This window comes from Protopterus annectens, chromosome 12.part0 (assembly GCF_019279795.1).
Source record: "Protopterus annectens isolate FY-2018-M chromosome 12.part0, PAN1.0, whole genome shotgun sequence".
Classification (NCBI taxonomy): Eukaryota; Metazoa; Chordata; order Ceratodontiformes; family Protopteridae; genus Protopterus; species Protopterus annectens.
The window spans coordinates 431,225,075-431,240,481 of NC_056746.1; the positions used below are offsets into that span (position 1 = coordinate 431,225,075).

Below are 15,407 nucleotides of genomic sequence, written 5' to 3' on the forward strand. Positions count from 1 at the left end.
TGTCTGTCAAGGTTTTTCTGTAAAATTTGAAATGTTATAAATGAAGTCCAAATCTCAGTAATAATATTAAAAGTAAAGATGAAAATTATATGTATACTTATAGGTTTGAACAGTTTGATGGTAATTGTTAAGAGACAGCCAAATGGGATATTGGTATGGCTAGCAGGGTCCTGATTCATTACCCTGCATAGGGCCCCAATTATCTATAATCCAGCTATGCAGATTCTGAAGGTGTATACTTCAACAACATTACATCATTATTAGCCATTCAAATAGGTCAGACCTGTACTGAGTAATGTCAGAAGGGATAGCTATTAGTGATGGCAGAGAAGACATATGGAGGTTGAAAATGATGAGATGGAAGTGTCCACAAGCATATAAGCCCCCCCCCCAAGAAAAACACCATGTCATATGCAGCAATATTTCTGATTTTTGTATGACTTATGGGTTGTTGAGCACAATTTGCTGCAGCATTTATATTGTCTTTAATTGTTTTCCTTTACTCATGGCACTGAAGACTAAATTCATTTATAACAGACCTAGTTTATGTAATATAGTCTAAACATGTTGCATTTTAGTAAAATATTTTTCTAGTAGTTTCTTTACAGCTTACTGCAACTGCAAATGGGTTGACATTTGTTAGGTGGTACAGTCTGCATTATTTGGAGTGATGATCAGAACCATTTGATCTTCAGAGTCCGTTATGTAGTCATTGCTGCATTCTACTGTGATATGGTCTTTGCTTCAAGATCAGATCGTAAAGGGTTTTTGCATTTAGTTAAACTGTTACTCTGGGAGTTAAAGCAGAAGACAAAGGCTTTGAGTGTTTCCTTCAGCAAGGATGCTGGGTTTGAATCTTTCAACCTTCATTTACCTACTGTGTTACACTGATCAGGTCACTTAACCAGGCAGTGCCAGCCTCCTTAATGGCCTCCAGGACTGCATGCCTAGTAACTATGAATCTCTTGTCACTGTTTGCTAGCCATTCCCTATTGTATAGCTGATTTAATTCAGGGAATGTTATGGCAAAACCACCAGCACAGCATTTTTTTAATGCAACATGGGGCAATTTATTCTTCCAAGGGCAGTAGGCACTGCATTTGTACATGAAGCACTAAAATGCAAAGCTGATTGCCAACAGGAGTCTGCACATTAGTAATAGTTGTCTTTAATGTGGAATTATTCAGATGATTTTTACTTCTGCAGACATTGTGCATATTGACTTAATATATGTTACCAGATGGTTCATATCTCTTATGCTCTCATAAAGGATTTAGTGTTAAATATTTGCTTAGCAATATACTTATTTTTATTTTATTTTACATTAATTATTTATTAGTATCTTTTGTATGAGTGGACGTTATATCACTGTATTGTATGCTTGATGTCAAAAAGTGAGTGCTTAACATTTATATGTATTTTAAAACAAAAAATACATTTATAGTTGATGGTGTAGTACTTTTAGCTTTCTTAGTTGTCTGTGAAAGGACTGAATTTATATATCACTTTAAGAATACAATAATTAATTATACATTATGAGGTGTTTTAATTGGCTGAGTTAATTATTTAAACTTGTTTAATGATGAAGTTTGTAACTCTGATGAAGTCTAGCTTGATGTTTTCTCCATGTTTTAGTTGTTTATATTTGTGTATCATTACACTGGTTCTTTCATAAATAACTGTTTTATTTACACTGCGCTACACTTTGTTGGATTTTACAATATAATGTTAGTGATCTTTATACAGATTCATGTAGTTCATCCAAAGCTACCAATAAAGTACATCCAATTTATTTCATCATAATAATAAGGGGTGCACACAGTCAACAAAGTAGTTATAACTGGTAGTGAGGGTGGGTGGGCTCTCTATGGATGGAAGTACCTTATGCTCTTATCATAAGTTCATAAAAGTGTACAGTGATCAGGCCTGAAGGCTAATAAGGAACACTGATTCCTTTAAATAAGGTACATAACTCTTATTCTTTGCCCTTTTATCCAGTAGTCTCTTGAAAATAGTTAAACTACTTGATGAAAATATTTCTACAGGGATACTATTCCACACAACAGACATCTTATTCATTATATAGGAGTATTTCAGTTTTGATTTACAAAACTTAATTTCAAAATTAACTCCATTGTGCCTTAAAGATCTCTCACAACTATATATTTCTATACCTAACATCGTTTGCATTACAGGACGATGACATATGTTGTAATATCAGCTTCCCTATTATATGTCTATAACCTATTGAATACAGTCTTAACTGGTTGCATCTGTTCTCATAACTCAAGTCCTTAACCAATACAATCATTTTAGTATATTGTCACTGCATATTCTCTAACTTATGTAACTGTCCCTCTGTGTCTATACAAAAAACACTATTGTATTCTATCATGGGTATGATGATATGAGGTAGTGCCATGTGTACCAGGGAGACTAGGGCAGTGCAGGTGTAACATATGCCAGCATAGTTAGTGGGAATTTTGTAAAGAATTTTATGTCATTTGACTATCACATTGATTTGTAAAGATGCTTGTGTAAAAATGCATCAACAGTGGGTCCTGCTGGACAGAAATGAAATATGCATACACGTCAGACAGTATTATTATAACTGATTAAATGTATATGTTTTAACAGACAATTCTGGAAGGGAAGAGGTTAATCTCAGTCCAGCTAATTCTGAAAATAGTTTGAAAATTAAATGGGTTGATTTAGGCCATAAATATTTTATTTTACAGGTCTGATTGCAGCAAGAAACAAAAATGTCTGGGAGAACCAGGACTAGGAATCATACTGTATTGTCTTTATGGGTGAACTACTTGCTATCCTGGAAGGGTGGAAGTTTTTGAAATTGTTCTATAGCTTTCAAATGCTGCAACATATCTTAGCAAAGTTTTGGGGGTGTATTGTACCAGAGTCAGGTAAACAGATGTGATATCATTCTATAACCAGCACTGAAATGATTTTTTAGATATTAGTGAGAGATATTCCATAACTCTTGTAGCAGCACTTTGTTTTTTGGAACCGGACAAGAAAGATCACTCACAGATATCTCACACAACCACACACATCATCTTGCCATGCCGTAGTAAGCAACTCAACACACTTCATCTTGCCTTGCTTTAGTAAGTAACCAGGGAACAGCAATGCTTTAGTCAGTCAGGAAAATATAGTGAGACTAGTTAAGTATTGTTTTTCCTGCATCTGTGTGAATATATCCAAATGCGTTATTTTTATATCTCCCATGATTGAAACTGTGGTGTTTGTTGTAACTAGATATTCAGCATTTCCATGTTTTCTATTTTATTATCTCTTATTAAATATTTCTATAACTTTCTTTGTGGCTGGTCTTTTACAGAATACGTTTAACATCTTAAGAGTACTTATGCTTATTTTAGTGACACTGTGGCCATTCCTGAAAGCCTTGCTGCATTGGTTAAAGTCTACCATTTGTATTCGTATTAATTTTACTCAGTATAATTGGGTACCCTTGTAAGAGCCATAAAGTAGCTGATGGGTGGCAGCATAATTACCATATAGTCTCAGCAGAGGGGGGCACAGCTGGTAAATCTGTGTCAGCCTTTCCCAGGTGTGTGTGTGTGTGTGTGTGTGTGTGTGTGTGTGTGTGTGTGTGTGTGTGTGTGTGTGTGTGTGAAAATCAAATCTCAAAGTGTGTGTGTGTCAGCTACTTGGAACAGGGACACAGAGCTCCAAAGTGGTTAGTGTGGAGTCTTGTATGGGGCCTAGAGAGAGAGACAGAGTCCAGGCCCAGGTCTGGAGAGTGTTCCCTGTGTGCTCTTAAAATAGCTGCATCTGAAAATACTGTGTGAACCATTTTGCTCTTAGTGACAGTCCCTGACCAGTGTCAGTGGTGAGAACTGAAGCTCCTTGATTACTGGCCTCGGTGTAGGGACTGTCACATATTGGTGGAAGCTGGGTGGGATATTAATTGAACTTCAGTAGCCTGTTAGCAATTGTCATTGAAGATGTGTGTACTGTCAGTACCCATAAGGTAAACATACAGAGTTTCATTTTCACAACAGTTTTATTTATTTATTTTTTAGTTTAGTCAGGAAAAGTAGGAAAATATGTCAGCAGAGGATTATGGCAAGCTGACAAAGAACCATTTGCCCAAAGCAAGGCCAAAGGACTGCTGCATGCCAACCTGACTAAAGAAGAAATTATTTCAGCCTTAATCACAGCTACAGCACATTCCAGCAACCCAGAAGACAACCAGTCTGGTGATGGGATGTGCAGCCTTCAGAAACAGGACAGTTCACCATTTCCTCAGAGGACTTAAAAACCCACATGGACTTAAAGAGACTTGAACTGGAGGCCAAACATTTGGAATTAGAATCACCAGAGAGACTGCAGCAGGCAACATGGATGGAACTAGAACCAGTGGAGATACTGCGACATTTGGAGGTTGAAGAGAATGAGAGAATGCAGTGTTTAGAGGCCGAAGAAAATGAGAAACAGCTCCAACTTGAGAGGGAGATGCTGACTTTTTGCCAGGGTCATGGAGGTAATGGGGAAGGGAACAACTGAACTCCAGAAGCAATAATAGTCAGTAAATTTCTTCCACAGTTTACATAGGGTGATCATTTTGATAGTTTTATTCATATATTTGAAAGAGTATGTAAACAATATAATGTTGACCAAGGGCTCTGGGCACAGTTCCTGACCCCCTTTATCCATGATAAAACTGTAACTGCTGTTTCTAAATTGTCTGATACTGATTGTTTAAAGTTAAACAATGTTTATTGGCATGTTTTAAGTTAACACATGAAGCTTACAGAAAAAAACTTTTTTGAGCATAGACACGAGGGAGATGAAAGTATATGTGATTATATTGCTGAGTTAAGCACTTATTTTCATAGGTGAGTGAGTGGGTATCAGGTCATTACTTTTGAAAGGCTGGCAGACCTTTTGGTGAGAGAACAAGCCCTCAGCACTTTGCCTAAGGACATGAGAATCTGGATGGCAGACCGGGAGTACAGCTCTGCTGTTGAGCCGGGGAGAAAACGGGCACCACTGCACAAGTAGGGGATACTCTGTGCTGCACATGGGTATAAGGGAACCAATGGTGAGCAGCCTAAACCACCCCAACAGAGTCCACCAGTAACTGGGGAAGCCAGTAGTTCAGTTACATGGCCAGTATGAAGAGTTAGATGTTTTAAATGTAACCAGAAGGGCCATGTAGCATACAAATGTCCACTGAAGCAAGGTTGGGAACAAATATTGAGGGAGTTATCAAGTGGGAATAACAGCATGCCAGTGGTTAGTTCTATGGAGACAACAGGGGTACCAAACTATCACTGAAGTTTGTACTCTATCTTAGTGGATGGAAGACAGGCCACTGCTTAGAGAGAAGCAGCCTCTGACATAACCATCATGAACTCTGCAGTGGTTAAAGAGGAGCAGCACTTGCTTGGGCAGTCCATGCCAGTCAGAGTTTTAGGAGGGACCCCATTCCAAATACCATTGGCCAGGGTTCACCTTGACTGGGAGGGTGGAAAAGGAAGCAAGCAGGTAGGTGTTTTTGAGCATATCCCTGCATATGTCTTGATAAGGAATGCTTTTGATAATGCAGTATGATGTGTGCATGCAATTACACAAAGCCAGGCTTGGAGATAGGCATGTGGGTCTGGAAGCCTGGGAGAGACCCAGACAGACTCCACACCTGAAGGTGGGGCTGGTGTTGTGGCTATTTCAGGGAGGGAGCTACCTGTAGCAGGCAGCCTGAAAGTGAAATGCAGCTACTGGTAAGTACTAATGTTCCCGTGGACAGGCTGACTGCAAGGGCAGAGTTGAGTTGTAATACCCAGGCTGACAGTGAGGCACTGCTGTCAGAAGATACCAGGCTTCCTGTGGAAAGGGACCTGGGAAGGGACACAATGGTAGAGTTGAGACAGGCTAAGCTTTCAGACCCTACCTTATGAAGCTTGAGAGAGGTAACTAAGGAGGCACCTGCTTTTCAAGGAAAAGGGGAATCTATATACTAGAAGAAATTGTTACTGTACAGACAGTGTACCCCTGAGGGAGGGCTAGAGAGTGAGGTAATACAGCACTTGGTAGTGCCCACAGCCTACAATCTGGCACTTCTAGCCATAGCCCATGACATTCATTTTGCAGGTCATACGGCCATAAAGCATATCAAGAGACATATTACACAGAATATTCATTGGCAAAGGATTGCAAGGGATGTTACAGGGTACTGCAGGACCTGTGAGCAGTGCCAAAAGGAAGGCAAGGCAGAATACAAGGTCAAAGCTCCTTTGATGCCTTTGCCTGTGATTGAAGAGCCATTTTAGAGAGTAGCTATGGATATTGTGGCACCTCTGAGTACCCCAAGTTCCATAGGGGAGAAGTATACCCTGGTGGTAGTAGCTTATGCTTCTAGATACCCTGAGGTGGTGGCTCTGTCCTCCATTGAGGGAGAGAAGGGGCAAATGCTTTGTTAGAAATTTTCAGCAAGGTAGGTTTCCTGAGAGGAATACTGACTGACAAAGGTGCCAGTTTCATGTCAAACTTGCTGGCTTGTCAGTGGAAACACTGTGGAGTGAAGCACCTAAAGACCACCTCCCACCACCCCCAGACTAATGGTCTTGTGGAGAGGTTAAACTCTACACTAAAGACCATGTTACAGGCATTTGCAGACCAGTTTAAAATAGAGTGGGACAAATATTTGCCCCATCTGCTTTTTGCATACAGAGAGGCTCCCCAGGAATTCACATGTTTTTCACCCTTTGAATTGCTGTATGGGCATAGGGTGAGGAGGCCTTTAGATTTGATTCACGAAAAGTAGGAGGGTGAGGGTGAATCCTACAAGGAGTTTGTTGTGGTATTTGTGCTAAACTTCAGGACAAGGCTTTGGGAACTCATGGTTTTGGCCCAGGCAAACCTGGCAAGAGCCCAACAGTAGAAAAAGGTCTGGTATGACAGGAATGCTCAAGCCAGAGAGTATGCTGTGGGGCAGCAGATTATGGTGCTCATTCCTGTCAGACAAAATAAGCTGCAGGCAGCTTGGGGGGGGCATTGAAGTGGTATTGAAGGTCAGTGATGTTAATTACATGGTAAACCTGCTTGATAGCAGGCAGAGGTAGAAATTGTACCATGTTAACATGATAAATCCTTAACATGATAGGAAGGTCCAGGGCAGACTGCAAAGGGCAGGGTTGACCATTAATCTCAGTAAGTGTCAAGCTGGGATGGCAGAGGTCTTCTACCTGGCACATAGAGTGGGGAGTGATAAGATCAGGCCAGAACCTGGCAAAATGGAAGCTATTCAGACTTGGTCTGCCCCTGTTACCAAAAAGCAGGTGAAGGTATTCTTGGGGACAGCTGGGTACTATAGAAAGTTTGTTCCCAATTATAGTACACTACCTGCCCCCCCACAGACCTGATGAGGAAAAACAGGCTAGATAAAGTAGTGTGAACCCCAACCTGCGAGCAGGCATTCCAAAAACTTAAAAGGGCTTTGAGAGGACCCGCTGTTTTAGCCAGTCCAGATTACAGCAAAGAATTTGTTTTGCAGGTGAATGCTTCAGCCAGGTTTCCTCAGAGGGAGAAGAATACCCAGTTGTATATCTCAGCTATAGACTCCAACCCGGGGAGGAATGTTATGCAGCTGTAGAAAAAGAATGTCTAGCCATAGTATGGGCACTGCAGAAAATTCAGCCCTATCTTATGGAAGGACATTCACTGTGGTTACAGACCACAATTCCTTAATATGGCTGCATTGTGCCAAGGTATTAAGGTGGAGCCTATGGTTGCAGGCATATGACATGACAGTGTAGCTTGATAGTGAGATCAGCAATACCAATGCAGGGTATAGCTTAATGTGCTCCCATTCCCAGACAGGGCCATTTCTCTCAAGCAACGTTTTTCCATGGGCACTTGAAAAACTATTTTGAGTCTTCAAAGGGGGCAGAGATGTGATGATATGAGGTAGTGCCATGAGAGTATGGTGGAGCATATGTAACATAGGCCAACATAGCTAGCTGGAATTTTGTAAATAATTTTATGTCATTTGACTATTACATTGAGTTGTACAGATGCACATGTTAAAAATGTATTTCTAAACTTGCTTGTGTTAAAAATGCATCAACACTGGGTCCTGATGGACAGAAAAGAGATATACATGTATGTCAGGGAGTATCATTATAACTGATTAAATGTATATGTTTTTAACAGAGAATTCTGGAAGGGATGAGGTTAATCTCAGTCCAGCTAATTTTGAAAAATAGATTGAAAATGGGATGGTTTAGGTCAAAGATTTTATCTTACAGGTCTGATTGCAGCCAGAGACAAAAATGTCAAGGAAAACCTGGACTAGGAATCTTACTGCATTGTCTTTAGAGGTGAAGTAATTGCTACCCTGGAAGGATGGAAGTTTTAGAAATTGTTTTATAGCTTTCAGATGCTGCAGCACATATTAGCAAAGCTCTGGGTGTGTATTGTACCAGAATCAGGAAGCCAGATGTGATGTCATTTTATAACCAGCACTGAATTTTTTTTTAGACATTAGTAAGAGGTATTCCAGAACTCTTGCAGCAGCACTTTGTTTTTTGGACCCTGACAGGAAAAATCTCTCACAAATATCTCACACAACCACATACCTCATCTTGCCATGCTGTAGTAAGCAACTCAACACACTATCATCTTGTCTTGCTTTAGTAAGTAACCAGGGAACAGTAATTCTTTAGTCAGTCAGGAAAATATAATGAGATTAGTTATGTATTGTTTTTCTGCATCTGTGTGAATCTATCCAACTGTGTTATTTTTATATCTCTACGATTGAAACTCTGGTGTTTATTGTAATTAGATATTCAGTACTCTTGTGTTTTCTATTTTATTATTTATTATTAAATATTTCTATAACTTTCATTGTGGTTGGTCTTTTAGAGAATACTTTTAACATCTTAAGAGTACTTATGCTTATTTTAACAACACTGTGGCCACTTAGGAAAGCCTTGCTGCATTGGTCAAAGTCTACCATTTGTATTAGTATTAATTTTACTCAGTATAATTGGGTACCTTTGTAAGAGTCTTAGAGTAGCTGACTGGTAGAAGCATAATTACCTGATAGTCTGGGCAGAGGGGGCACAGCTGGTAAATCTGTGACAGCCTTTCCCAGGTGTGTGTGTGAAAATCAAATCTCAAAGAGTGTGTGTGTCAGCTACTTGGAACAGGACATAGAGCTCCAAAGTGGTCAGTGTGGAGTCTTGTTTGGGGCCTGGAAAGAGACAGAGTGTTCAGCAACAGGTCTGGAGGGTGCTCCCTGTGTGGTCTTAAGGGAAATGGTGCTTGGTGCAGAGAGCTGTATCTGAAAAAACTGTGTGAATCCAATTTTGCTCCTAGTGGCTATCCCTCTCCATTGTCAGTGGTGAAGACTGAGGCTCCTTGATTACTGGCCCCAAAGTAGAGACCATCACAATGGATTTTATACAGAACTTATAAATTATTGTTGAACAGTCATCATCTCTGGTGGATAATGACCTCAAAATATAACCCATATTTTTTAAACATTTAGCAGACATTAGTGACATGTCTATCAAATGATAACTTAGAGGAGATCATAATACCCTAGTCCTTGTATCTACAACTGTTAATTAATGCTCTGATAAATTAAAGTGTTCCTAATGCAGTTTATTACTGAAATATATATTATGACATTTAGCATAACTAAACTTCAAACTCATCTATTTTGCCTTTTTAGTTAGCTTACTCAAATAAATGTTGAAAATATATTTGTCTTCTTCATTCCACTGTGAAGACTGGTAGAGAAGGGTGAAGGCTGCCAGCCTAGCCAGATAGAATTGTGCAGATAATTCTATCATTTGTAAATGTGAAATGTTGAACTTAAAACAATGTGGCAACATTGCCATCTGCTTTAAGGAAAACTAAGTCAAGCATTATAAATCTTTCTTTTGAAGTTAAAATTATTTCAAATCTATCCTTTGATCTGTAGAGCTCGGAGTCAGTCTGTCTGAGCTAGCACATTTGTTAATAACCAGAATTTACATGTGGAATGTCCTTTATTGCTCTAAGTATAAAAGAATGTAAATGCAGTTTCTGTGCGGCCTGGGAACCAGGAAGGTGTACAAGATGATGTAATGTTTAGCAGAACTGCAGTTTCAATTTAAACAGTGAGAACCAGAAATTAGTAAACAATCTAACTGAGTACTGCCTATCCTCTTAATTAAGTTATCTTAGAAGTATGTTTTCTTGTAGCAATAGCTAGGAAATTAGAAAAGATTAGAAGTGTTTTTCTGTTAGGTCAGAACTGTACTTCTGAATTATTTTAAGTTTCTGTGTGATCTCTGAACTCTTGAATAGTACTATGGTGTAGTAGTATTGTCGTGTGTTTTTAGCATTTATTATTAAATATTTTTAAACCCTTTTCAACTGTAGCTGGTTTATGTAGAGATAAATTAAGCTCTAGAGGACATTGCATGCTTATAAGTGATCCTGTAATAAGCCCTTCCAATAAGCCTTGATTGCTACTACTATTGGATAATAATATTGCACAGTAATAATTGGACACCCTTTTAAGGGCCTTTGGGTAGCTGATAATTATTAGCTGGTGATTACAGGAATTACTACCGTATAGTCTGGGTATAGGGGCACAGCTAAAGAATCTGTGTCAGCCTTTCCCAGGAATGTCTCTGAAGTTGTATAAATACTTATCTCTAAGTGTGTGTGTGTGTGTGTGTGTGTGTGTGTGTGTGTGTGTGTGTGTGTGTGTGTGTGTGTGTGTGTCAGCTACTTGGGCAGGGACACGAAGCACTGGTTGGACAGAGAGGGTACTGAAGGTTTTAGCTTGCCAGCTAGGCTGAGATCTGGACTCTATAGCTGTGCCAGTGGGGAGGATTATTGGGGACCTGGGAAGCAAGGGAGCGACCAGCCCTGGGCTGACTGTGATCTCTGTGTGCTCTAAAGGGAAATTGCACTTTACTGTGTGTATTGGTTATCCTTTTTTCTCATATGAGACGCCCTCTCTGGTGTTAGTGGTGAGGATTGAGGCTCCTTGATTGCTGGGCCAGGGCACGGGCATCACACCACATCAAGAAGCAATTTTACAATTATTAGCGTATTTACTCAGCCATATTTCCCTCTGTTTTGGTATAGTGGAAGAAACCATGTTAAAAATAACAGGTCCGAAAACAGAACTCTGCTGTACACCAGATCATACAAGCACAGAATTGGATAATTGGATAAGGCACCTTTTTATTTGACTCTTTGATATCTATTCCTTAACCATTCCATCATTCATGTCTAACCTTTTTAAACATTTTTCAATTACTTAATGGGACAGACTATCAAAGGCCTTTGACAAATCTGAAAATAAGACACCAGGCGACAGTCCACTGCTTCTACAATGTTATTATAGAAACTAATTATATTAGTGAGTGATCTATCTTTAAGATAACTTTGCTGTTCAAGATCAATTTTAAAAAGAGAAGATCCAGTCTTAAGTAAAAGATCAATAATACATCACATCTCTCAAAGCATTTACTTAGAATATAGGTCAGAGTTATTGGTCTGTAATTCCCAATGTCATCTTTCCTTCCCTTTTTATATCCAGGTGTTGCTTGGTCATTTTAAACAGTCTTTAATCTGGCCTTGCAGGACTAGTGTGCATTTGTGTACAGCAAACTGGAATACTTTACTGTGACAATTTTTATGGCAATCAGATACATAATGTGTACACTATTGATAAAGTGGCCATAATTGTTGAGTACAAATATTGCTGAATTATAATGACATCAGTTTGAGTGACCTTTTATGGTTGAAATGTTCTGAAAAGCATGTTTATTCATTACTGGTTCATACATTTTGCTTCACTGTTACTGGAAAAAATGTTCAAACTGCAAATGTAAAACACACTCTAATAAATGTTGTATTAAGCAAGAACTATAATTTAAAGCAATCAGTAATGTGAATCAAAGAACACATGTATTTATGCATAGTCCTAAAAATGTGTGCAGAGGCCCTTGGTTTGAAAACAGCCCGAGGCCTTGGGTACACTTAATCCATCACTGTCTAGATGCATTTTTAAATTAATGTGAGTTTCAAGAAAAGACACATTTACTGTTGCTCATGTTAAGTCCGTTTTTATTGTGAGACTGTTTTGTTTAGAAAATGGATATCGGTGTTTGTGTTATAAAATTTGAAATACAATTTTCAAATTAAATCCAAATCTTTTGTAATCATAGTAAATGGGAAGAAGAAAATTGTGTTCATTCTGACAGGTTTGAACAGTGTTTGTGGTAAATGGGAAGAGGGAACAAAGTAATAGGACACTGGAATGGCTTTTCTACTACCCTGCCTAGGGTCCCATTTAACCATTATCTGGCTTGGGGGAAGGGAAAGACTTCATGAGTAGAATAATAGCAGGATGTCATGGGTAGAAAACAGGGTACATCATGAAGAAAATGAGAGCCTACTAATCATTCAACTGAGAAAAGAAGAAATACTGACAACGATCATCTTTCCATCTTCATTTATGACAGGCGAGGAACGAAAATAACTTATGTACCTATAAGACACTGTACATAACGTTTTATTTAAAACAATATTTTTAACATTGGATTTATTTGCATCTTACAATCTGCCAAAATTACTGGGTTATTACAGTCTGTCCAGTGTATAGCTGTTTATTCCTTACATTTGTCATAAACACTGAAAGAATCAGTGATTCGTCAAAAGAAAGTAAGATTACTTACTATATTTTCAGTGTCAGAGTTTATTTGACTGCACTGCTTAAAAGCTGATCTCTTGAAAATGCCAACAAACCTTACTGTGCACTCTTAATTTTCAGAAGTAGCATGAAACTGCTATGGTTAATATTATGGTTTGCCATTTCTCTGTAATCACAATGCATTAGCTTAAACAGCATTCTACTTTTCTCATTTATGACTCACCCCAAACTACATTAAGAAGTTTAAAAGCTTACTTCATAGTCCATGCCAAATAAATAAAATGCGTATCAATGCTGATACAGTACATTAGTGTCACTGCTTTGAGATCTGGATTAAAAAAAATGCAAATTTCATGTTACTGGAAATGGCTGAGGCAGATAAGAACATAAATTAATATGCTGCTCTGTTTATTGCAATCAGAAATTTCATGATTTATAAAAGTATTCACTTGCCTTAAATAATTAAAAAACATTTTTTTCTAAAGATGTTGGAGGTAATCTGCTCCAGCAATTTCATATACTAGGATGCAAAATGTTTGCTATGATTTGTCAATTAACATTTTAACACATCAAAGTAAAACTAAGAAATTAATCTGTGGTTTGTCTACAACAACACAATACAATGAACAAAATACAGTTACTATACTAAAATAAAGAAATATGACTAGACATCTATTTAAAAAAAATCTTATCAATTCAGTACATTTATCAACTTTGGTTATTAGCATCTGGAGGAGAAAGGATCTACTATGAGAAAATGACTTGAGATTTCTCAGCTTAACCTCAATAGCACAAACTTTGCCCTCTCTATTCAGTGCAATAAACTAGCTTGAAATAACAAATCTACTACTAGTGCCTGAGTCCAGATGCTTGAAGTCTACAGTCCTGAAGCATACATCTCAACCTCTTAGATCAAGAAATCTGGACAAAGCCATAAATAACGGGGGTGCAAAGGCCCAAAAATAGGGACAGTTTTAAAATATTACTCTTATAAACTTAGAAAGTTAATAAAATAACAGGTTTTGCATCAGTATGAATTTTCTGAAGAGTATGAACTCTAAAACTCAAATATCTGTCATTATTTTCTGAATTCAACCATCACTGATTTGCCAGAAAACCACAATTTATGAGAAAAAGAAAAAATATGATGCAAAAATCTGGACATTCTGCATAAATTTGTACAGTTGAGAGATGTGTCCTGAAGCCAGAGACTCAGGCATCTTGTAGCTCACATGGGATACTGCTCATGCTCAAACTAGACTACATGTGCAGGTAAAGTGAAGCAGCCATGCAGAGAGAATGCAACTGTTGCAACTTGTCTGATCACAATAGATGAGTTTGAGCAGGGTAAGTGAGCTGTGGGGAGGTAAGAGGAGGGGGTGGGAGTGCAGGTTAGGGTTTCAAGAAGCAGTCAGGAGGAGGATTTAGATTTAGGAAGTGAGAAGGAGTTTTAGGATTAGGGAGTGTGAGTGGAGTTTACAGTGAGGGAGCAGGACTGAAGCTTAGGGTTAAAAAGGTGCAAGGGAGCTTTAGGTTTATGGAGGAGGGAGTGGAGTTTTAAGTTTATGGAGTGACTTGGAACTTTTGGGTTAGGGTGTAGGATGCAGAGAGCTATGGTTAGATTTGAGGACTGGGTGAAAGTTTTAGGCTTAGAGACAGGGCTCTGGTAGGGCTATACAGTTCAGTAGGACCAAGTGGTGGGAAGGCTAGGTAATTAAGCAGTAAAAGATTACTGGGGTTAGAGTATTTGCCATTTAGAGCACATGGCAGCAAGTAAGTATGTTACAAACTTCTAGCAAACTAGCACTTGTAGTAATAATTCTTTTTTCTAGGCAGTAAGCCCCGCTGCATCTCCATGTGGGGTACATCCTAAACTACCCCTCTTCATCATATAGATACCAACTCTACAATGAAGTGTTCTCACAAGATTGAATGATAACCAAGCTGTTGAACTCAAGAAAGCACAGTGTTATCAGGAGAAGGCTTGGTTTAATGGTGAACACTTTACTGACCTACTTGTGCTGCACTTTTATAGCATGAATTAAGATTTAATTAATGCAAATTCAAAGCATTTTACATATTTAAAACTGTTAATAACAAATACAAGAATATTCCAAAACGCATAAACTGAAGATTCCAAAAATGAAAAAATATGCCGAGCCACCTAGCAATGTCAACATTGGCTCTAGATGATTGTCATTATAAAATGACACCCCGAATCTAAGGACAAAAACGGGGAAAAGGGGTTGTGGGTGGGTAGATGAATGAATGCTACAGTGCAGGTTTTACTGTGTAATCCATTTACCTTCATGAGCATGTATGACAAGCTACAGTAACCTAAAATAAATAGGGTCAAGTCTGTGGTGTCATATGTTAAGCCTTCACTGTATGATCTGAATACATCTGCCCTCTAAGGAGTTTCTAACCAAAAACCATAGACCTCATGTCTTTTATCCATCCAGAACAACTGGCCTCTCTCTCTCTCTCTATTTTGTTTCCTATAGACTCCTCAAAGGTGATTTGGGTTTGGCCTTTTGAACTATGAGAGATCCTACCCTCCTAAATCTACTATGTTTTCATAGAACTAATGGATCCTCAAACATGTATACGAAGGACCATAATCTGTATTAAATTAATAGGAAACATTTATGTGACATGTTCTTACACCTGTGTACTCCACACCATCTATGGAATAAACTGT

The 15,407-nt window shown here is 38.5% G+C and overlaps 1 protein-coding gene across 2 annotated transcripts in view; it reads right to left on the reverse strand.

The window, feature by feature from the left end:
* BAIAP3 (BAI1 associated protein 3) overlaps positions 1-15,407 on the reverse strand; it is a 2,552,914-nt gene that overhangs the window by 1,921,337 nt on the left and 616,170 nt on the right. The window lies entirely within an intron of this gene.